Source organism: Halichoerus grypus, chromosome 3 (genome assembly GCF_964656455.1).
Source record: "Halichoerus grypus chromosome 3, mHalGry1.hap1.1, whole genome shotgun sequence".
NCBI lineage: Eukaryota > Metazoa > Chordata > Mammalia > Carnivora > Phocidae > Halichoerus > Halichoerus grypus.
The window spans coordinates 88,342,161-88,367,492 of record NC_135714.1 but is presented as its reverse complement, the minus strand read 5'-3'; the positions used below and the strand labels follow the sequence as shown (position 1 = coordinate 88,367,492).

The window sequence follows — 25,332 nt, the reverse complement described above, 5'->3', positions numbered from 1 at the left end:
AAAATGTTGGCAGCAGGAAGGAGAGATTGGCTACCTTTTATTTCCATCAACCCTAGGAGCATTGCTTTTTGCCAAACTGCCCACCCCACATGAAAGGATTCTCTTTCTTCTGGTTTTGATCTAGTTCTCTGGCAAGACAAATATGATTTTTCTTAGCACTTCTCTTCCTCCAGTCAAAGCATAGACTGTTTGGATACATGGTCTCATTTCTATAATCCTTTAACCTATGCACCAGAGTTGATGGTGGGTCTGCTGAAGCTCCATCTAGAGCGGCTGAGGAATCAGGGGGTCACTTCCTGAGGAGGGGACACATGTCTAGAGAAAGACATAACCTCCAGGCGATGGGGGTCTGTGTCAGTCTTGAACAATCCCATGTTCCAAGCACTGATCATAATACCTGGCACATATGGACATCCCATAAATGAAGGTGGGTATTCAATAATTCCTACAAACTTATTTTGTACAGAAGCTAGTGATGCTAGATGGCAGTGCATGATCATCTGGAAGAAATTTTATCCCATCTGTATTCTCAGTGGCCAGCACTATAGATTATAACATCCTTTCCCAAAGTATTTCATGGGACACTAGACTCAAAATGTGCACAGCAAAAACTTGATTGCACAATCAAGTAAGTTTGAAATACTGCATACCACAGCCCCTTTCAAGAGTCCGTATTCACATTGACCTACTAAGGAGACTTCAGTTTCTCTGTAAAGAAACATGTTTAACTTTAATCCAAAATTCCTTAAAATGTTTTTGATCATGCAATCTTCACCTTTCACCTACTACTTATATCCCTTGGAAGTAGTGCTCTTCTGAATTCACCGTGGAATCATATTTGGAAACACTGAGTTATGTCATGATTAGACTTCTATTGCTCCCAGGAGTCCCTCTGAGTGGATATTCGAGACTTTCCTTAAAATCATTAATTACATGAACTCGATGGATTATAATTTCCAAATCATCCTGCGTGAAAATAGGGATAATGAGTTCCTTCTGCCTTCCTCTGAGGAGAGGCTGGCACTCTCCTGTCTCAGAAGGAGAGGGGGTGACTGAGAGCAGCTTCTCCCTCAGCTCAGCAATCTTGTGCATTGCCTGGTATGGAGCTCCCAGGGGCTCAGGGACGTGGCGAGAGAGGGAATCGGACCTCTGTTCATGAACCCTGGCTTCTTCTTGGGACTGCCTATGTGTCAGCTTGACTAGGCTAATAGACCCAGTTATTAAACACCAGTCTAGGTCTTACTGTGAGGATACTTTGTAGATGTGGTTAATATCTACAATCAGTCAACTTTAAGTAAAGGAGATAGTCCTCAATAATCTGGGAGGGTCTCTTCCATCAGAAGAAAGACCTTAAAAGCAAAACTGAGGTTTTTCCTAGAAAGAAGAAATCCTACTTGTGGTCAGCAGCTCCGGCTCCTGCCTGAGAGTCTCCATTGTCCAGTTGGTTCTGGTCTCTGGTAGAACCCTGACTGATACACTGCTTTCCCTCATCAGCATCCCTGTCAGTCAGGCTAACAAACTTTTCAAGCAGAGTAAGGAGCCCGCAGAGATGGACACGGCATCTTCCCCCCAGGCCGCCAAAAGGATCCGCCTCAAAGCAGCAGGAAGCGGCAGGATCTGCAATCTGTCCTGAAGAGAAGGCTGGGAAGGAGAGACAGGAATGCCCTTTGCCTCCACCCTGGAGGTGCATGTTCTCCCTGAGGCAATTTGTGTCTCTTCCACTGCTGCTGTCCAGCAGTGGGGCTAGGTAAGAGGCGGTTTGGAGTTTGATGGGGGGCAGGGAGTGGAGGTGGGGGGGTGCTCAACACTGATATGTATTTCCATGCCTAGCCATACCCAGGTGAAATAATTTGTGGGAAAAAATGCTTGCCTTCAATTTAATTACCTTTTTCACAGTTTAATAGTATCTCAGGGCATTTATTTTGCATTTAAGATGAAGAGCATAGATTTGTATATATTATGGAAATAGACTGTACTTCTCATTTCGATAAAGAATGTGAAAGCCCAATCTACTCAGTAGCACTGACATGAGGGAGAGTTGGGACACGTTTGTTTGTGCACTTCCGTGGGTGTTCTTTATGCTGTATATAGAGAGGACTTTAATTTTCACGATATATGTTTAAAACATTAAAATGTGCATACTCAGTGATTCCAGGTCTAAGAATTTATCCTGAGGACATATGTAAAGTTGTAACTTATAAGAGATTTCATCTCAGTTGTGAAAAATTAGAAGCCACTTGGGGCGCTTGGGTGGTTCAGTCAGTTAAGCACCCAACCCTTGATTTTGGCTCAGGTCATGATCTCAGGATCATGAGATCATGCTGGCATTGGGCTCTGCACTCAGCAGGGAGTCTGCTTGTCCCTCTCACTCTGCTCCTCCCTTGCTCATGCTCTCTCTCTCTCTCTCAAATAAATAAATAAAATCTTAAAAAGAATTAGAAGCCACTTGCATGTCCAACAGTAAGGTTAGTAAACTATAGTATAACGATACATAATAGAATAAAATAAAAATAGCTGTCATTCATTGAGGAGTGTGCCAAGCACCGTTCTATAAGGGTTTTATATCATTAACTCACTTAGTGCTCACAACAAACCTACAAGGCAGGTTCTAGGATCTTCTTTTTACAGATGAGCAAACTAAGGCTTCGAATGGCAGGATAAAGTGCACAAGGTCACATAGTTAGCAGGTGGAGCTGGGATTCCAGACTGAGCATTTTGGCTCCAGAGCCCACGCTCTGTGTCTATACTACACCTCACTTGAAAGAAGGATGATGTTATTTCAAACATCCATGTATATATACATATATATACACACACACACACACAAAGCACAACAATAAAAATGGAAATTCTACACTTTAAAATCAATGATCTTCCTCTTTTCTTTCTTGCTCAACTGTATTTGCTAAATTTTCTATAATAAATTTAGTAAATATTTTATAGTTTAAAAATGAAAACAATAAAGGGGCACCCCAGTGGCTCAGCTGATTAAGCAGCAGACTCTTGATTTCAACTCAGGTCATGATCCCAGCGTCCTGGGATTGGGGGTCCATGCTCAGCAGGGAGACTGCTTGAGATTCTCTCTCTCCCTCTCCCCCAGCTCGTGTGTGCTCTCTCTCTCAAATAAATAAATCTTTTAGAAAAATTAAAACAATAAAAACTCATGTTCTTAATTTGATTGAAAACAAATTCCAAATTCCTAATTTGTCTGGTCAGAGACTAGAGTCAGCTCAATGACGACTCATTCAGGACAGCTACTCAAGCCAATTCATTCCAGAGGAATACGAAGCAGGCAGCACTGGAAGGACTCCTCCAGGGCACAAGTTCCTGGCCCCCACGTCATATACACCATCAAGAAGCCAGTCAGCCAACAAGCCCTCTGCTAGGAACAGAGCTAATCTGAGAACATCTCCTGCACCCTCCCTTAGCTAGTTTCCAAACCTCACTTCTCTCAACACAGCCAATTATTATGATTACCAACAGTGACCATGAGTTTCAATTCTATAATCTTTTGAAAAGTCAGGAAATAAAATAAGTAATAAATGTGGTGAGTTGGGACCTCACAGAACTCTTTGTCAGTGGGTGTGGTCTGGATCTTCTGCAGTCGGTATACATGTTGAATGCTCTGAGAAATAATCAGAAATGTAAAGGTTAGAGCCGAATAGACTCTTACAGATAAACTCCAAATATCTTCACTTAACAAAGATCCCAAGGCTCCAAGAGGTTAAATAACTTGCCCTCAGTTACCCAGACTGTCAGAGGCCAAACCAGAATTAAAAACCAAATGTTTATCGACTAGTCCATACTCTCTCTACTGAGCCATGCTACCTCAGGGGCTGGGGTTCATTTGGAAAGAGTGAAAGGAAGTATTGGTATAAAAACAATAGATACTTTTATCAAAACCATCTTGTATTCACTTTTATTATACTAGCAATATATACAAAAAAGAAGTATGCAAAGTAAAACTTGAAGGTCCCTTCTACACACCACAACTCCCCCACCCCCCAAGAGGTAATTTCCACGGGCAATAATTTGGGGTGTGACCTTCCAAACCCCTTTCCACAAATGTTATACATGTATTTAGTGGCGTGCTAGAACCAGCTCATACTGGTTCTTGAGAGCCAACTTAAATATTCAAGAAAAGTTGTGAGCTGGTTGTTAAACAGTCATTATTAAAAATCAACTTATACAAACTTACAATTAAATTATATTAAAAACAAAGATAAAAAGTACTCAAGACTCATCACTTCCTTTTTTTTTCCCCACAACTTTTTACTATTGGCTACATTCCTGGGGTCATTTGCATTTATTGGGTCTGTATGATGGAAAGAATAATGGTGTGTTACTGTGCATGTTTTTACATTTATAGGATCTACCACAGTGGGAGCATTTACACCAAGGAAATTGACAAACACTACAAAACAGGGCCTGCCCTTGCCTCTGCCAAGACAGCCAGTTTTAGGGCATTTACTAGCTGGTATATATCATAAGAGACATTTTGTTCAAGTTTTTTTTTTCTTTATAATAAACAGACTATTGAAAACTTGTAAAAATCTGTTAAATGCATTTCTTTTCCTTGGTGAAAACAGAGAAGCCCTCACTGAAACATGTAAAATATCTGTGTTTTAAACTACTACTCATTTTTTCTTCCTCAATAACCTGCTCCCTTGATAATCTAAACTTGTGTTTTAACTAAATCCCAGTTCCTTTTAACTTTCCTCTTCAAGGATATTCTGTCTCCCCTCCTCAGTTCACCCCCACACCTTTCAAGTTTTCTTAAGAGAGAAAGAGCATTTTCAATGGCAGAGGTGAAGTTTTCCGAAGGTAATTACTTAATAGGCAACAAAACAAGAATGGCTGGATTTGCTTGGCCATGGTAAGCACTAGATCCTCCTAGGGGCTACTTGGTCACTCCTAGCTCCTGAATATACTTAGTCCCTTTTGTTTACACACCAGAAGATTAGGTTTCCTTAAATTCCTAAGGAATTTCAGAAGATTAACTTTTAGATAGGAAACTTCATAGGCTGAACAGGCTGAGAAAAGAAAAAAGAAAAAAATCATGTCACCCTCAAGCAGTTCCATCAAGGGATGAAATTTTAAATCACATCATGTCTCACACCCATTTCTTAGTGCAAAATAAATCACTTGAACAGAGGGTAAGCCAATTTTTACTTTAAAAATGTTGTGTCCTAAGGCTGTCTTCTTGAACTTCAAAAGCACACTTTGTAATTACTCTACCTATCAAAGGAAACTCAACATTTCACCTCCAATTTCTTCAGCTTGTGTTATCACTTTTAATTGTTAATAAACCACATTAATTTTAAACGGATTATTCTGTTTGGGAATTCAATGTTTTCGAACAGAATACCCTGAATTATATATAAGTGGACTTATTTACATACCAGCTAAAGTTAAGGGCAGCTTTTTCTCACTACTTGTCATTGGTTTTATTTTTAGTAATTTCTGTCATTTTGGAGACTCATAGCAATTCATGTCCCTCATTTTTTAAAGGAAATTTTCCAGGAATGAGAAGGATAAAAAGTGCCAGGGATTTTATTGGGGTTTTTGCCCAACATTGGTATCATTTGATTGTGGGACATGAGCCTGCCTGTGACTTTTTTTTTAAAGAAAGTGAAGGGCTAAAAAATAATTTGCTAAACTCAGACCACACTATCAACCTTCATTCAGATTTGTTTAAACCTTTCATTTTCCTAACAAGATTCTCCCCAGCCTGGAATTAATAAGATCAGTTCTTACTATCAACCTCCCTGCAACTGTAGGCACTGACCATGTCTATTTGACAGAAGCATTTATCTGCTCACAGACCATATTTTTCCAGCCCGGCCAATTTTCTCTCATGGTAACAAACAAAACGTTCTTGAGATGGAAACATGCCGTGTTTGTTTCCACTTTGGCATCAAGGTCCGAATTCGGGACTTGAGAGCAGTTCCTGGCTGACTAAAAATTCTCAGAACATCCTTCTCTCTACCTTCACTGTGCCCAGAGAGCTGAACCCTTCCCCTGGAGGGGGCTCCAGCTCCTCTGGCCAGCAAGCCCAGTCCTGCGGTGCCTTTCCCGGCCTCCTGGATAACAGCCCTGCCTTCCCCACGGGAGCGCTTATCGCCACCACACCCACCATCACCGTCGCCATCATCATCCTCTCGCCAGGGTCTGCCGTGGTGCCAGGCACTGTTCTGTTTTACATGTGTTGATTTAAGTAATCCTCAGCACAACCATTATTATTACCACTCTACAGCTATAGATAGGACACTCAGGCACTGAGAGGTTGGTGCCCAAGGCCACTCGGCCGGTAGATGACAGAGCAGGCCAGCTCCAGGGACCGTGCCCTCAAGCACTCTGCCATACCTCCCTGCTTCATCGAGCTACTTAGTTACCCCCATATTTGTTTCTCTACCGGCCCAAGCACTGCCAGAGTGCAGGGACCATCTGTTGTGCATTCCGACTTCACCCAGGGGGCCTGCCATAGTGCCTGGTGAGTAGCAGGGGCTCATTAACTATTTATGGAATGAATGGATGGATTTTTTCCTATGATTTCCAGGTATGTGAACAGGGAGATGTCTCCACAAGGAGACAGCCCATGGTGGCACCAGGGAAAGAGCTCACCAAGCTGATGGCCCTGGACGGTACATGGCCTAAAGCCAAGATCTGCCCACTCCTCGGCTTTATGAGGTGAGCAACATAACTGACTTTGTCAATCAGGTAAACACTGATCAGGTATCACCTCCCCCAGAAAGTCATGGCAAGGAGACAGTACACGGCGTCCTGTAAGTCAGTGACTAAGGCTGCTGTAAGCTGGCAGGACTGGTCCTGGGGTGGCGGGGAAGCGCGCAAGGTTGACTCTTTTAGCAATCCACTAGCAAAATTACAATTTAAATTTATTCAGTTATTTATACATACCCTATCTTTTCCCCAAAATGGTTTATATACACAGATTTATAAATTGGAAGTGGAAAGAAATAAGAAAACAAAAATAGGGACAATAAATGGAACTTAGAATAAGGCTAACACCGAAAACAGTGTAAAATAGTCTTTATATATTTGCTATGGCTAGGACAAAAGATTGAAATGTATATAGTAATTTATAATGTACATTCACAAAGACTCTCATATTGAGTCTTCAAAGCAGCCATTCCCTATAGCTAACGTTATGATGTGCAGGTTACAGGTCAGGAACCAGAGGCTCAAAGAAATCAAGAAACTTGATTGAGTTCCCACAGATAGTGTGACTGGAACCAAGGCTGAAATGAACCCTTTGGGGTAAGAAACTAATTCCAAAGCCTGTTGCCTAAGAGGCCTCATAAATCAGCCACACCTGAGCCATCTCTTCCAAATGGGAGAAAATAATGAACCATAGTTTGGGTAAAATCTTTATTTGTCCCTTTAACCTACAATTATTTATAGCATGATAACAATAATTTCGCAGATGTGCGAAATCTGAGTTTGATTCTAGAACTGGTGTTCTCTGAATCTGATGTTGCATCTCCATACACTGCTGCTGACAGATGTCAGACTCTCTCCTCCTCACAGAGCAGGTCTAGGGAGTTTTCCTGAATTTGCTCTCTGGGTAAGGTCAGCTTCCCCCTTCCCCTCCTTTAACATAAATTCCTCAGGTTTTAGTGAAATCTCTTGGAGGGGGGAGATTTTTAGGGGAGGGGCGTGCTGCCCCGGCAGACTGGGTCTTCTCTACATAGGGCATGAGGAAACATGTGGGTCAACATCCAGACACCTTGGCATAACCCTGATGCTACCTCCTCACCTCCAATTGGATTGGAACCAAAACGTGAATCAGAAGGGGCTCAGACATGGTGCCTGAAAAAAGAATGAAAAGCAAGCAAGGGAGATTTCTGGTGATGAGGAAAGAGCACTTATAGGCAGATCATCTCTGGGAGAGTTGCTTCCAAAGAGGTACCTGTATCTTACTAGCCTCAGTGGACTCTCCTTCCCCTCTACCCCACCAGCCTCAGCACTCTGTCCCTTACCTCCTCTGCTCCCCCCACCACCTCCAGGCCTGTTCCCCACCTGAACAACCCTAAGGAAAGTGCTTCAGACCCCACTTTTCCAGAACTGTGCTTCTGTCCTCGACATCTACAGAAGGTTTCTCTGTGGCATACACCAGTCAACACAGTGAGGAAACATAACAGTACCCACTTAGACGTGGGAGTAATTGCAGCCAGACACACTGAAGAACAAAAATTCCTTAGCCTCCTGCTGACTTACTGTGTGCATGAGGGGTCCTACTGATGTGGTAGCAATCTTTCCTGAACAAAACAATCTAATGCTTTCTGTTTGGGGAGCAAATCACCACTAATAGGATCTAGCCAATGACACAAACAACCTCGCTGCCCTCACCTTCCTGACTTCCTTTACATGGCACCCTTCTGACTGTGATAACATACCAGCATGTACAGATATCAATACTTCTCTTCAGAAAACTAATTACAACTCTAGGAGGAAATCCCAACATCATCTTCAGACTGTCTAGAGTCCAACAACTGTGCCTAGCTATAAAACCATCTATGACCAACAGACTGTGGTTACTTTTTTAAAACGCTTATAGAGGAACATGAAATAAAATCCAAAGATACCTCAAAAAAAGGAAAGGGAAATAGCTTAATCATTCTTCTTAGTCAAATACTCTGATAAGACGACCACAAAATAGCAGACAACTCATTTACTGGAAAAGACTTGGGAGATAACGTGGTGTACCTTCATTTTATAGTTGAAGAACCTGAGGTCCAAAGAAGTTAAGGGAGTGCCCCCAGGCCACAGTACAAGTTAGTGTTAAGACAAGAAATTGAACGAGCAAGACAGACAGCAGCAGAAGAAAAGCAGTCAAGAAGGCAGCTTGAGAATCCAAGAGTGGGGGGATTATGTAGACAAAGACACAACCTGTCGTCTCCCGCCAGCCCCACACATTCCCTGCATCTCCACTGCCATTCCCACTGTTCACAGGCCTCTCACCCATCCTGGAGCAGGTGCCATTTCACATTGTCAACTGGGACCCGTCGCAGGTAAGAAGACACAGAGTGGATGACAGAAGTGATGTGAGCCCCTTCCCACTCAGTGGGTCCACTTTCCACCCCAGGATTGGGTGCGGGGAAGAGTACAGCAAAGAGCACCAGTGGTGGCTTTATTTAGCCTTATTTATATATGCCTTCTCCCTACCCCCCTCCAAAAAAAAAAACCCATCTTGTTGCAAAAAGACTTTAAGCCAGCTTACCTTTTTTTTTAAGTCTTAAGCACCAGAAGTTTATGACCGTTGGTGTTTGGATGTTTTTGAAAGTGCCACCATGAACCATGAGTTCAAAGTGTCATCATCCTGTTGGCAGGTGGATAGCTAAAACGCCCTGTTCAACTTGCTTACAAAATTAAGTTAAAGAGACTTTGGAAAGAAGCCTACAGCACATGCTACTGCATTTTAGGGTTTTTAAAAAAATGAATGCTATCACTTAAGAACTGGCTTCCTTTTTCTATAGTCTGGTACTTGTAGCTTGAAATAACAGTTGGCCCTTGGTGACAGCACATGAAGGAAGCCACGTCTGCCTCTAACGATCGTCTTAGAGGCTGAAGACAGGGGCTGGAGGCCTTAAAGGAGTCCTGAAGGCTGGATTCTAACTTACTCACTGCTGACTTATTTACAGACTTTTTTCCTAAATTTTTTGTGATGTTTAATAATACATAGAGTTAAGTTTTCCCATATAAATAAAACTGATCACTACTGCCAGCTATGTCAAAGAGAACTATTAGGGCGCCTGGGTGGCTCAGTTGGTTGGGTGACTGCCTTCGGCTCAGGTCATGATCCCGGAGTCCTGGGATCGAGTCCCACGTCGGGCTCCCTGCTCAGCAGGGAGCCTGCTTTTCCCTCTGCCCCTCGCCCCTCTCATACTGTTTCTCACTCTCTCTCTCAAATAAATAAATAAATAAAATCTTTTTAAAAAAGAGAGAGAGAACTATTAAACTGAATCTTTGCAAAGAGGGGGAGTGTTAAGAGCCTGGATATGCAAAACAACATCTAATATTGCACATTATGAGCAACCAAACACATCTGGGAAAAGAAACCCACTGCCGCTTAAAATACCTGCTCTATTCTCTAGTACATCTGTGGTACAATTAAAGAACCTAGGGCACAATTAAAATTCAGGTCAGCACACAGCAACAATGGGGCTCTTTGATGTGAGGTCAGCTTTGGTCATTCTCACATACTCATTAAACAGGTTAATCAACTTAGTGCAGGATATAGGACAGGAGTGACCGAAAATCTATTTAATTACCATTACCCTGAAAGCATTGCAGAGAGATCTGTTTTATTTGTTTGACATAGCAACTACTGTTTCATTGTCACTGCATGCTGGAGCTAAAGGTGCCACTTCTGGAATCCTGTGCTTTGTTTCCAGCTAACGAAATGTAGATATAACACAAATATTTGTTTGCATTTATTATTAATATATTATAAAAGCAGATGGTTTGGTGTATGTCTTTCCTTTTTCTCCCTGTCCATTTCTCTCTCTTGGTTAAAGTAATGAAGTATGAGTTAACTTTGTGGAATGGCCTCACGCTCTTTACATTTGTTTGCCTTTCCTTAAGTCAAGAAGGTGCTAACGTGACACGTTCAGTCTGGATGAGTAAACTTGACTCGCGTTCTCCTAATGGGTTTTACACAGCCCCTGCAAGGAAGAACAGGTAATATGAACAATTGTGCCTACTGTGAATGCTTTAATAGAAAGACCTGGACTTTCGGTCAAATAGACTGGGATTTGAATCCAGCTCCCTGATCTGTACTCACTGATGAAATGAAGACAATAAGATCACTTTGCAGCATTGTTGTGAGGATACAATAAAATAATGTAATGAAGTGCTTAGTGCAGTGCTTGGAATGTGGTAGAACTTAATGGCAACTATTTTTATCATTAAGTAAATGCTTTAGGGGCGCCTGGGTGGCTCAGTCGTTAAGCGTCTGCCTTCGGCTCGGGTCATGATCCCAGGGTCCTGGGATCCGCCCCCCCCAAAAAAAATCAGTCTCCCTGCTCAGCAGGGAGTCTGCTTCTTCCCCACCCTATGTCCCTCCCCTCTCATGCTTTCTTGCTAATACTCTCTCTATATATGAAATAAATAAATAAAATCTTTTAAAAAAGAAAAAATATGTACTGGTGATTTATTAACATTAAACTTACAGCCAGCAGCACTTCAACTCATGTCTGAACGAAGTTTATCCAACACACATAGTTTCTCCATAAGGCGTGGTCACAGCCTCTTGCATACGGACAGTAATTCAGCAATGTGCTTGGAGGCCATTTTAAACAGCAAAAATACCAACAAAAAGCACAACAGTACAAAAAGCAGGGCACTAAATTGACCACAGAAGGACACTTGTTTACTGACTACACGCAGAAACAAGAATGCTGAGTGTCACACTGTTCAACCTCAGCTGAGAAACTTGTGCGTTGGGCAACTCAAGTTTTTCACCATTCCACCCATGTCTGCGAATGCACATGAAAGTACCACCAATATTGGTTTGGAGGGTGTAAATAAATTTTAACAAGTAGGTGAATTCACAAATACAGAATCCATGAATTATGAGGCTTAACTATGTCAACCTGAAAATTGACATGTCTCCTCTCAATAAGCCCAACATAGCAAGTCTTTTCTTCAGTGTTTGATGGAAAGCTCTTTCTTCAGGAAATTACCTGATAAAGCCATTAGCTTGCATTTAGGGGCCACATTGTGTGAAAAACACTAAACTTTAAACACCAGAGAGAATCTCAGAGCAAGGAGATCTAACTCTATGAGAAGCAAGAGTGAACTGAGATCCACTGAAGGACCAGTAGGATTAGGTCTCCCATTGTCCATTTATTATGGAATAAATAAAAGGATAATCACAAAAAATGATAATAACTGTGTCATGTTTATTATGTGCCAAGCATAAGTCTAAGTTTAGCTTATTAATTAAATATATATTAATATAGTTATATATTAAATACTTTTACTATTATTATTTAATGGTTCAAGTTGTTGTTTTCCTCTATTTTTTTCTTTAGAAGAGTTGGTTTGGGTGCCTCAGGAAGGAAGCTGTCCCAGGTGGTTGGAAGCAAAAAAGTGTACCGGTGGGAAGCCTAGAAGCCATAGATTTCTAGAAGTGTTCTCTCACCCCACCCCTTACATAAGAGCATCCATTGATTCATGCCAACAGTAACCACTACTAGGTTCAACAGGGTCAGCCAAGTGGAATCTTTTTCAGACAGCTAGATAATTCTTAGGATGACAAAGTGTGAGACCTGGATGGGAGCCTAATAGTCACCTAATTGAACCTCTTTCAGCAGAGACAAATGAATCTCACAGATGTTAAGTGACAGATCTAATTAATAATATACCTCTGAATTGATCATTTAGAAAAATTATCTGGCTATTAACAATAAATGGTGAAAGTAACATGATGAAACCCACTACTAATTTAAAAGAAGAGAAAGAAGAGAAACTTGTCCTCTTACAAACTAAAATATGTTATAAGAGCACAGTATTTTTTAAAATGTGGCAGTGAAGAAGGGACATGCAAACAGACCAGTGGAATGGAATACCTGGCCCACAAATAAAACATAGTAAGTTTATATGGATGTATGGGTAATCATGTATAGCATCATTTGAAATTATTTACCAAAATAAGTTACAAAGAACTAAATATTTGTATAAATGAGAAATACAGATAGAATATAGGTTGATTAATATTACAATAGTGGAAGAAATTACAGAAGAAAATATCTACTATGTAAAATCTTTAATCTTCTGCTTAAGAAAAATGACTAAAAGTAAACAAAATGATGGTCGCCTACCCAATACCCATTCTCTCCTATTTACTTACTAACAGAACTCCAATTTTGTCAAAGGAGCAAAGTATCCAACTAAAAATCCTGTTTTAGACATCTTTGCAGCAAGGGGTGGCTATGCGATAAGTTTGGAAAGAAGAAATGTATTGGAGATGTTAAAGAGGGCATCCAGAGAAACTTCATAAAAGAGACAAACTGTAGCAAATGCTTGGTGCTCCACCCAGGTCCCCTCAGAAAAGCTTTATCTGCTCTGTGGGCCCATGCCCTTGTTTCTGTGGGTTCTGATCCTGACAGCTAGCACCTATTACTTTCTTCAACTACCCTTGAGCTATTAGAGCATTTTTGCAGGAGTCTGAACGTGGGAACTCCTTGGCTTTGAGAGGACACAGACCTACCTGATTTACGCTCAGAGTTCAAGGTCAGGCTGTAGCACTCCCTTGCTTGGCTTTATCTTCTTCTCTATGCGGCTTCCCTTGCTCTATCAATTTCTCCTAGAAATACTTCCTTAGTAAATCACTAACACAAGAACAGGCCAAGGTCTGCTTCCGGGGAATCTGACCTAAGACATTTTCTCAGCTGGCCTACCCATTCATCTTTTGTTCCCTCACACTGCCACCGTTTTCCCTTTTTGGAGCATGGATGAAATGCCTAGAGGTCCTGCAGCCACCTGGCAACCACGAGGCAATAAGCACCAAGTCACAGATCCAGACACTAAGGATGATAGAGCAGAAAGATGGAAAAAAGCCAGAATACCTGATGGCTTAATTAAGTTGTCATACTGGCCCTGGAATGACATCCCTAGACTTATTTTTACATAAAACAAGTAACTACTTTATCTGTTGATATGCCTGGTGTGGCATAGAATAACATCCCCCCAAAGATGTCCACATCCTAATGCCTTAAACCTGTAGCTATGCCATGTTACATGACAAAGAGGAATTAAGGGTGCTGCTCTGCTACCTTAAAGCAGGGAGAGTATTCTGGATGATCCAGGTGGACCCAATGTAATCACAAGAGTCTTTAAAAGTGGAAACGGGAGGCAGAAGAGAGATCAGAGCCAAAGAAGATGTGATGGGGGACACCTGGGTGGCTCAGTCGTTAAGCGTCTGCCTTTGGCTCAGGTCATGATCCTGGGGTCCTAGGATCAAGTTCCACATCGGGCTCCTTGCTCAGCAGGGAGCCTGCTTCTCCCTCTGCCTGCTCTGCCTGCCACTCCCCCTGCTTGTGCTCTCTCTCTCTCTTCCTCTGACAAATAAATAAAATCTTAAAAAAAGAAAAAAAAAAGATATGATGGTGGAAGCAGAGGTGGGAGTGACTGTAAGTGAGAACGACCACCCACCTCTGCGGTCTATGAAAGTGGAGGAAGCAGTCACCTGCCAAGGGACGCAGGCAGCCTCTGGAAGTTGAACAAGGCAAGGAAACAGATTCTTTCCCCTAGAGCCTCCAGAAAGGAACATAGCCCTGCCAACGCCTTGATTTTAGCCCAGTGAGACTCTTTTTGGACCTCTGACGTCCAGAACCATAAGACAATAAATTTGTGTGGTTTAAACCACCAAGCTTCGTAATTTGTTATAGCAACAATAGAAAACGAATACAGTGATGTATATATGAACTTGGTTAAGAGAGTAGATCTTAAGCATTCTCATCCAAAAAACGGTAACTCTCTGAGGTGATGGATATGTTAACTAACTTGATTGTGGTAATGATTTCACAATGTATACATATATCAAATCATCACGTTGTACACTTCTAATATACACAATTTTGTTTGTCAATTATTCCTCAATAAAGCCGGGGAGGGGGGAAGAAAATTAATATGCCCGGTTTTCTGTTACTTGCAGACAAATTCAGTCCTAAACAATATTTTTAAACTGAAAATAGGTAATTTTTTTTCAAAATTTTATTTAAATTCAAGTTAGTTCACATATAGTGTAGTAATAGTTTCAGGGGAGATTTAGTGATTCATCAGTTTCGAGTAATTTTTATATAAGAAAATCTTACACAAATCAATAAAAAACACTAATCCAATAAGTTGATCGGCTAATAACACACATAAACAAAACCCACAGATGAGGAACCACAGGTGCTAAGAAACAACATGGAAATAGGTTTCCCACAAACACATGTGAAATATTTGTAAATATCCAGAGAAAATCATCATGTTATAATATCACATAAAAAGCAAGACATGGAATTTATATTGTGTTTCCAAGTATATCTTTAAAATAAGCACTGAAAAAAGACGGAAAGAAAAGAATAAAAGGAAAGATTCTGAGATAGTAAGATTTGGGGTGTCTTTCCCTTCTATTACTTTTTCATATAGACCATATCGAAATGTCTAGTTCTCTCACTTTACTCAATTCTCTTCAATAGGAAAAAGAAAATAAACTTTGCCTTAAAAAATGATTACAACACAAATACAAAATAATGATAACCCCAAATGCTATTTGTAATAATACGTGGAAGGAAGGGTAAGGCCAAGTGCGGGCACAAAGGAGGGGTGAGGCTTTGCCTGGGAACACTGGGAAGGCCTCACAGAGGCCAAGAGGCGAGCTGGGCACTGCAGGCAGAGGAATGCACAAGCCCAAGGTGTTGAGTAAACTGCCAACAGCTGTGACTGCAGAGTGGGAAGGAGAGCGCAGTGGAAGATCAGGTAGGACAGGTAGAAGCCCCACCTGAAAGGGTTTACATCGTAAATACAAGAGGTTGACCTTTACTCTAACGGGGAGTAACTCTTGGCAGGAAAGAGCGTATAGGTATTTTATAAGGCTTTTTCTGCCGCAGTGTGAGGACGGACAGGGGACCAAAGGCAGTGGGAGGAGTTAGCTCTATTGCAATTGTCCAGGTAAGAGGTCTGAACCTAATGCCACAGATAACTTGAGGAGTTTATAGGCCAAGGGGAATGAGTTAGAGGAAAGAAGGAGGCTGACTCCCAGTGTTGACTGAGCCTCTTTCTACGTATTTCCTTGATTTTTTAGATGAGAGCTAACACGCATACAGAAAGCCATGGATATAAATGCCCGGTGTGTGCAGCTCCATGGGTTATCACAAAGGGAACCCACTCATGTAACCACCATGCAATGGATCATAGCTTGGACTAGTGGGGCCTCAAAGAAAGGCCCACTTGCTTGGGTCAAAAACCTAGAAGTCATCTTTTATTCTTTTCTACCCCTTGTATCACACATCTAAGCCATCGGCAAATCCTATCAGCTCTGCCTTCAAAATATATCCAGAATTCAACCTGCTCTCACCATCTCCACTGCCATTATCCTACTGCGCGCCACCATCGTTTCCAGCCAGGACTGTTGCCATAGCCTCCTGCCTGTTCTCTCTTGTTCCACTGTTGCTCCCCACAGTCTATCATCCACACAGCTACTGGGGTGGTCCTTTTAATACAGGGGTCACATCATGTTACTCCCTGTATCAGATCACCTTTTGTGACCCTAATTCTTCACCCCTCTCTACACTGGTGCCCTTTCCCAAGTAACTTGGGAGTGAACTGCCTCACCCCCTTTAATTCTGGGCTCAGCTTTGTGTTTTGCATAGTAGATATAAGTAGATGCTTCAACTGGGGTTAGGCATTAAGGTTTTTTCTTTTGCAAAATTGTGCCAAAGTCCATGCTTCTCCCAACTTAGGTCTGAATTTAAGTCTCACAAGATGCATCGGATTGGGAGAACCTAATTCACATCCAGAACTCTAGCTATTAGGGTGTCTATGATTAGTAGCCTCTGCAATACAGGAAGGAACAAAAATCAGATTACCATCAATGGGAAAGGATCACTTCATGGTATCACCATATCACCCTGCTCCAATGTGCCTTTCTGGATTGCCTTGCACAGTCTTGCCCCTGTACTTGCCCATCACCCCAGGCTCCCCTGCTTTACACTCTGGCTAAGTGTCCTGGTCAGAACCCCACCCTTCCCTTATGCCCTTCTCTACTCACACTGGCCCATGTTGGTCTCTGTCCCACCCTACAGAGTGAGTTTTAGCAATCTCTCCTCAGCTGGCATCAGATAAAAGGGAATCTCTCGTCTCTCTCACTATGCACCTGTCCCCCTTCCTTCCCACTTCATTCTGGACTTTATTCAACCGCCCATTCCATCTTTGCCTTGTCCTGGAAACTGACCACTTAGCATCATCTTTTTGGCTAACTTTGAATCTCCAGAGTCATAGTTCAGATCAAAACAATCTCTTTCTCCTGATTTTTTTTTTCCCTGTATCACTTATTTGGAAACAGGACCAACTTATCCACGAGATACTGCATAGTATTTATAGGCCAACAAAAATATTTAATGTTACTTTCTTTTAAAATTGGAAGGGGCACCTGGGTGGCTCAGTCGGTTAAGCGTCTGCCTTCGGCTCAGGTCATGATCTCTGGGTCCTGGGATCGAGCCCCGCATCGGGCTCCCTGCTCAGCACAGAGTCTGCTTCTGTCTCTCTCTTTCTCTCTCTCTCCCCCTCTGCTCCTCCCCCCGGCTCATTCTCTCTCCCTCTCTCTCAAATAAATAAAATCTTTAAAAATAAATAAATAAAATTAGAAGAAAAAAATAATAATGAAGATGTAATAATCCAACCTGTATTATATTCATCTTTGTACCTTTTATTTGTAAAATTTCATATATATTTTTTATTTCATTTCATTTTATTTACTTTTAAATGAAGGAATGGATCCATAAAGGTGAAAGCTGCTAAGGCCAGCAAAAGTTATGATATGATCCTAGCTGCTTTTGAGTATGTTGCTATCTTTTGTGGGTATAAGTGTGCTTCAACTTAACTATAAACTCCTTCAAATTATGTATGATCTTTTTTACATATTTGTTTTCCCTAGAGAAACTCTTTATTAGAAACCTGATTTGGGGCGCCTGGGTGGCTCAGTCGGTTAAGTAGCTGGCTCTTGATTTCCACTCAGGTCATGATCTCAAGAGTCTTGGGATCGAGCCCCTCAGGTTCAGCAGGAAGTCTGCTTCAGGATTCTCCCTCTCCCTCCCTCTGCTTCTCCTCTCCTCCCCCCACCCCACTGGTGCACATGATCCTGTGCAGGCTCTCACTTGGCTCACACTCTCTCTCTCTCTCCCTCCCTCTAAAATAAATAAATAAATCTTTAAAAAAAAAAAAAGAACTTTGTTTTAATTGGCTGACCAAGTGTAACATGCTCCGCACAATACAGAGAGCTCAGTAGTTGCATTTTTCTTTCTCCATTCTAGGGTCAAAGCCACAGATGGTCGACTAAGCGAGGCCCACAGTTCCTTAATCTACATGAAGACAGTAGAGATGATCCACTGTCTTTCAATCTATTGTCTTTTTTTTGTTTGTTTTGTTTTTTTAAAGATTTTATTTATTTGACACAGAGAGAGAGAAGGAGAGAGAGCAAGCACAAGCAGGGGGAGCGGCAGGCAGAGGGAGAGGGAGAAGCAGGCTCCCCCCTAAGCAAGGAGCCCAATGCAGGCTCCATCCCAGCACGCTGGGATCCTGACCTGAGCCGAAGGCAGACGCTTAACCGACCGAGCCACCCAGGCGCCCCTACCATCTTTCAAACACTCTTGTGATTGAAAGTTCACAATCAGGTAAGCATTCTCACGTTATTAGAGGCAAATGAGAGGAAGCAGTAGGTTTTGCTCATTTGCTTTCTCATTTGTTCATATAGGGGAATCCTGGCTCCTTTTCTCTTACTAGTTACGTGCCCTTGGCAAGTAATTTAAACTCTCTTTGCCTCAGCTTTCTGTTCTAGAAACTGAAGAATAAACTGTTTGCTTCAGAGAGCCGTGATGAAGAATAAATGAGATCACCTACATCAAGACCTACAATGGTGCCTGACAGGCCCTCTAGAAATGGTGGCTGTCAATTAATTGGACAAAAATTTGAGTGCCAAAATATTTATTGAATTGATGCATATCAATGGGATGAACCAATAGTGATCCAACATCCAAGGGCCTTGTCTCTGGGTTCTGTTTCTCCCCAGCTCTCCTCTGGTGAGCACATAGGCTGCTGAAACCTTAGGTCCTTCTCACCCAGCTATGTAAATCAAGCACATTTGTCTTCACTGGCCTTTGGTTGGAATGTAGGCACCTCAAAAGTATCTTACCCTGCCCAGTGTTGGCTGACCAAGGCTTGGAGAATTTGTCAGCACCCCTATGGGGTTACAAAAGAAGCATCCCTGATGGTTGGGGGATGACTGCAAAGGCCCCCCTCTGGTCTTCCCAGCCCCACTTTTGCCTCCACTTAGAGACATTCTCCACAGAGCAGCAGACCAATCTTTTTGAAGCTGTGCATTAAATCACATCACTTCCCTGATTATCCCTTTAAAGGCATCTCTTTGAGCTTAAAGTACAAACTCAATGGCTTGGCAAGCTCTCCTCCCCATGTCATCGTTCCCATTCTCCCTCCAACTCCACACTCTAGATTTGACCTTAGTTTTTTAGTTCCTCAAGCAGCATGAGGACCTCCTACCTACCTCCCCTTTGGAGTTCCCTCTGCCAGTAGCCATTTTCTCTTTTCTCTTCATTGGCTAAGTCCCACCCTACCACTGGGAAATGACTCTGACCCCTAGAGCAGATTAGATCCCCTGGATTTTATTTATTTGTCAGAGAGAGAGAGCCCACATGTGCGCACAAGCAGGGGGAGTGGCGGCAGAGGGAGAAGCAGGACCCTGGGATCATGACCTGAGCTGAAGACAGACACTTAACCAACTGAGCTACCCAGGCGTCCATAAACTTTTTTTTAATATTTTACTTTTTTTAGGTCATCTCTACACCCAACAAGGGGCTTGAACTCACAACCCCAAGATCAAGAGTCACATGCTCCACCAACTGAGCCATTGCTCAGAGTGTAAGCTTTATGGGGCCACTGTTATACCTGTCTTGTTCATGACTGTGTCCTCAGCACCTAACCCTGGGCTTGGTTCATACTATCTCTCAACACAGATTTGTTGACTGAAAGAATGAATTAATAAATAAAAGAATAAAGTCCCAAGGGAGCAAAACAAAAATGAATCTCAATGCCAAGAATCAGCCTGCATCCGTTAAAGTGACATAAGGTTGGGGCCAGAGAATAAGAGGGGTGTATGGGTAATCCTTCTATACCTCAGTTTCCTCATCTGTAAATGGGGGATACTAAAAAGCCTATTGTATGGGGTTGTAAGGATTAAGTGAGTTAATAGAAATAAAGCAGGCATTGTACGTGATTATTATTTTTTATTATTCACAAGGGGCATTTTTCCTGGGTAGTGTGGCTCATTCCACACAGTGAATGCAGAGGCAGTTTATTGAAACAAGCCTGCGCAGGAAGGGATGTTTGTGGGCTGGCGATGTCCAGTGCCCCATCCTAGAAGGGCATACAGCAAGAATGGCTGAGGCTGCTACTCCCCGGAGTGTCCTGTTATCTACAACATGGTACGAAGTAGAAAGTTAGGACCCTGCTCTGTGGAAATGCATATAACCCACTGCTACATTTTCAGCCCATCTGGAGAACTGGGACCAATGAGTATTCCATCTTTATCCTCTCTAGTCTCCAAGAATAACACATCAAAGAGCATGTTTGCATCCCTGCAACAGATAACAGCACTGCCATAAGCTTCAGGGTCCACACATGCTACAGATAGAATGAATTAATAATTCCACATATTTATAAAATATGAATTAACCTAAGAAATACATAACTCCAAGTAAAATTTCTGCTTTTTAAAACTGAGCAGAGATAGACACTTTGAAAAATGAAAGGCTAGTACATTATCATGATATAGTATCACCAAATAGGCATTTATCACAAGAAACACATCACTCAGATATACAGATGTTGACACGACAGAAGCATCAGGTTATTTTAGGGTTGTGGGGCAGGGGGAATCCAGACAACTGACTTTTTAAATTATATTTGATTATTTGGCGCTTTTTTTGCAACAATAGAAAAGCAAGTAATATGATCAGTAAGAATTCTAGAGGCTCTAGTGCATTTATATAAGCACAGTAAATTACTCATAAAGACCACGGAGTATTTACCTTTGTCTTGTGGATGATATGCCATGTCTGTGTGGAACCTGGTTCGCTTTGATGATTCGGAGCTATTCTCTCTGAAACCCTGCCTTCTCTAGCTCTGCTCTGTGATGGGAGCTTCCCTTAATAGCCGAACTGGTTTTCCTGGAAGAAGAAAAGGAAAGCAGTGTGAGAAATGTATGTGTTACACTCTTCCTTTTCCATAATACTGTAGTGATCGTTTACATTCATATTCAAAGGTGTAAAGATCCATACATCAGCTTTGTAAACAAGTGGTAAAAACGTAAAGCAGTATCCTATATTAACAATACCAGAGCAAAGAAAAAATTTGCCAGTCTACTCCACAAGGACATAATATAATAAAAATCAACCTTCTTTCTCATGTCCTTGATCCTGAAACAGTACCTGTATCTGCAAGAATGTTGTAAGCATGTGGATTATTTATTACTAGGGTTGGGGATATTTTGTTGCTAAATAGGCTTGAGGGGGGCTATGTATTATCTATGAGATGTTTCCAAACATTATTACAGACACACCATTAGAAAAGAGAGCAACTTTGTAGCTTAATGTTCTACTTCCTTCTAAAGAATTTTCCAATCAGAACCTGAAATAATACTACATTATTATATATAATAATACATACATATAAATATATATAAGTATATATAAATATACACACACGCACACACACACACACACACACAGAGGATCTATAACCACAATAGAAAAAATAAGATTTTAAAAAGAATAAAGTATTAGCATCACCTCCAGGTAAAGAAATATGTGAGCTGAGATGGAAGGCCTTTATATGTAAAGCCAAGAATACTTATTTCCATATTGCAAAATGTGTCAAGTTTTGCAGAGATAATAGTATTGGCTGAAAAATGTTAATTACAATAAATCTCCCAGAAACTCCCTGAGCTAAAATTTCTCCCTCTAGTTCGGAATGGTCTGTAGAGCAGACCAAGGAGCTGGCTCCCACCTTCCTCTCCTGTTCTCTAGCCTTTTCCGAATGCTCCCAGGTAAACTAGAAAATTTCCTTTTGGCATCCAGAAGGACCCAATGTTACCCTCAGTGGAAACTCCCTAAGGACCCCCCGCGGGCAGCCACAGCCTCGAACAACCAGCCAGAGATCCACCCAGAATCAGGCTTGAGAGCTCCGTCACAACTGGGGCCACCCGGTCTCTTGGCAAGGCCCACCTGGGCAGACACTCAAGCGCTGCACCCCCACACACAGCCACCAAGAGAAGGCAAGAGGTTCTTCCTGCTCCACACTCCTCCAACATCCACATGCATCTGAGCCAATTCCATTCTTCCCACTAGCACTCTTGGGGAAAACGTGTTGAGTACAGAATAAAACAGCAGCGCATAGAAAGAGGAGAGGCTGAAACAGTGTGTGGTATTGGTACTTGCCAGAACCCTTATTACTGAAACTTCTTCCCTTTCCTGTTCCTTCACAGCATAAAGAATTACATTGCTGAATTCCAAGCTGTGATCCTGAAGGATATGTTGCATATAAAGCTTATTTGAAAACAGGGAGGAAGGGAGATGGCCAATGTAAAAAACTACCTTGAAAAAATAAATAAATAAAAACTACCTTTTATTAGAAATTTCTATTGTACTAAGGGCTCTGCATGCATTATCTCTAGAAGTTTCTATGATCATTCCATTCTACAGAGGATGAAACCGAAGCTCAGTGACATTAAGTAACGTGCCCAAGATTACATAGCTGGTAATATCTGAGTTAGGTTTGAACCCAGATTTTTAAGACCCCATGCTTTTAATCACTAAACCAAACCATACTGCTTATCTTTACAGATTAGGCAAATGTGGACAGTATGAAAAAGAACCCATTTATTGATTTAACAAGCAAGACTTTTTATTAAAACACATGACAAGCTTATCAATAGTGTTTGAAGGAAAACATTACGAAGGCATAAAGAAATGTTAGTTTGTCTTTATATTGTACACACACACAAACATATACACTGTGGTTGAATTAATGGAACAGTGCAAATACAGGAAGGCACATGTAGGGCAGAAAGGTTGTATCATGTGATCAAATGATCTGATTCTGTGGTCATTAGGGTTTTCCTCCAGTCATATGACAAGAACCTACATGGTTAACCCCAGAGCCTACAAAGAGCAAGGTTGCTGCCTCCTTCTATTGGTTAGTCAAAGAAAAATACTAAGTGCAGTGTAGTTTCCTGACTGGATCCTGGAACAGAAAAATGACACGAATGGGAAAGCTAGTGGGATCTGAGTTTAGTTAGAAGTAATGTACCAGTGTCAATTCCTTGGTTTTGACAAATGCTTATTTGTCATGGTTATTTAAAATATTAACATTAGGACAAACCGGGGGAAGGGAACACAAGAACATCATACTATCTTTGGAATTCTTCTGTAAATCTAAAATTACTTCAAAATAAAAAAAATTGTTTAAAAAGCTAAGTAAAATTTAAATGTAAAAATAGGAGAGAAAGAGAAAGCACAATGCTAGAGGCCAGGAAATCATCTTTTCTTATCATATCCAAACAGAAAAACCACGCAGGATAATTTTGCAGATGTTACTAGTATGGTCACACAGATGCAAAATTATTGGCTGTATATTTAAATAGAGAGAAAGATGATGCCCAAAGATTAGAAATATGCATCAGTTAAGCCAAAATCTTGCTTTGTCTGAGTAACTCTCTGGCGAGCTTACCCTCTTGCTAGTACTTCGTTAAGAGAGATTCTCTTTACTGGAGTAAGTGTTAAAAGAATCTCCTACTAGATACAAAAGAAGACTTGAAGAAAATTGCAAAAAAAGACCATGTTCTTGGTCAAAGATTTAACATCCTAAAATTCAATTCCCCCTATGGCAATCTGTAAACTTGACATGTTTCCAACAAAAAAATTAACTATTTTTGTGGGGGAACTGGATAAGCTGGTTTCAATGACCATAAGCAAGCAAGAATAGTCATGAAAATCTGGGGGGAAAACAGTAATAGGAGAGAGCACGAGAACAAGCCAGATTTTAAAATACATTATAAAATTTGACCGACTGAGCCACCCAGGTGCCCCTAAAAGTATAGTTTTAAAAACAAAGTGGTATTAGTGCACAACAGGTCAAACTGATCAATGAAACAGAATGTTCATAAAAGACCTAAATTCTTGGGGTGAGTGGGTCGCTCAGTAAGTTAAGTGTCTGCCTTCAGCTCAGGTAACGATCTCGGGGTCCTGGGATGGAGCTCCCTGCTCAGCAGGGAATCTTCTCCCTCTCCCCCTGCTCCTCCCCTGCTGTGCTCACATGCTCTCTCTTGCTCGCTCACTCTCTCTCAAATAAATAAATAAAATCTTTAAAAAAATGTGGGGGGGAGGCACCTGGGTGGCTCAGTCTGCTAACCCTCTGCCTTCTGCTCGGGTCATGATCTCAGGATCCTGGGATCGAGGCCCATGTGGGGCTCCCTGCTCAGCGAGGAGCCTGCTTCTCCTTCTTCTCTGCTGCTCCCTCTGCTTGTGCTCTCTTGTGCACTCTCTCGCTGTCAAATAAATAAATAAATAAATAAAATCTTACAAAAAAAACAAAAGTCCTAAATTCTTGGGGCGCATGGCCAGCTCAGTTGGTTAAGCGTCTGCCTCCAGCTCAGGTCATGATCCCAAGGTCCTGGGATTGAGCCCCGGATCGGGCTCCTTGCTTAGCGGGGAGTCTGCTTCTCCCTCTCCCTCTGCTCCTCTCCTGCTCATGTTCTCTCTCTCTTTCTCTCTCAAATAAATAAAATCTTTAAAAGAGAAAAAGACCTAAATTCTTTTCAAAACATTAATGACTTTTTTCAAAACTAACACTAACTTTTCAAAACATTAATGAAAAGATATATCTTTCAATAAACGGCACTGAAGCAAGCAGGTAGCCGTGTGGAAAATGTTAGTAAGGCTGGTCTTGTCCCTTGTACCTCCCAACAAAAATAAATTCCCAGATATATCAAATATGAATTAATAGGCAAATAGGTGAAAACCTGGAAGGATTTTTTTTAAAATAACCTATTTTGGAAAAAGCCTCTTGTATAAAATAAAACTTTTAAGTCATAAAAGATAAAGACCTGGATATCTGACTACATAAAAATAAAAATTTTCTGCATAAGGTAGGGAGTGAGGGGACGAAATAAAATAAAACAAAACAGAAAACTGGTAAATATGTGTGTGATTCATATCTCAGGAAGAAAACCTAGCACTATTAATATATAAAGATCTATAAGAAATCAGTAAGAAAAAGAATAAAACACAATAGAAAAGTGGACAAAGGATGTGAAGATACAGTTCACAGAATAAGAAGTACAAACAGCTCTTTAAACTTAAGCTAAGATGTTCATCCTTACCAACAAGATAGGTATACATTAAACTACACGAAGGCACTACTTCACCTTCCAGACTGACAAAGATCCAGACCTTTGACATCACACTGTGTTACCGAGGATGTGAGGACACAGGCATTCTCATATATGACTGGCACGAGTATACATTGGTA

General features: G+C 41.4%; 1 long non-coding RNA gene across 1 annotated transcript in view; it reads right to left on the bottom strand.

Moving 5' to 3' along the window:
* The window catches only part of LOC118539478 (uncharacterized), a 137,351-nt gene that overhangs the window by 92,239 nt on the left and 19,780 nt on the right, over positions 1 to 25,332 (bottom strand). The window contains exon 3 of the long non-coding RNA XR_004919188.2: positions 20,835 to 20,972. This is a non-coding gene — a long non-coding RNA (uncharacterized LOC118539478). The remainder of the gene's footprint in view (positions 1 to 20,834; positions 20,973 to 25,332) is intronic.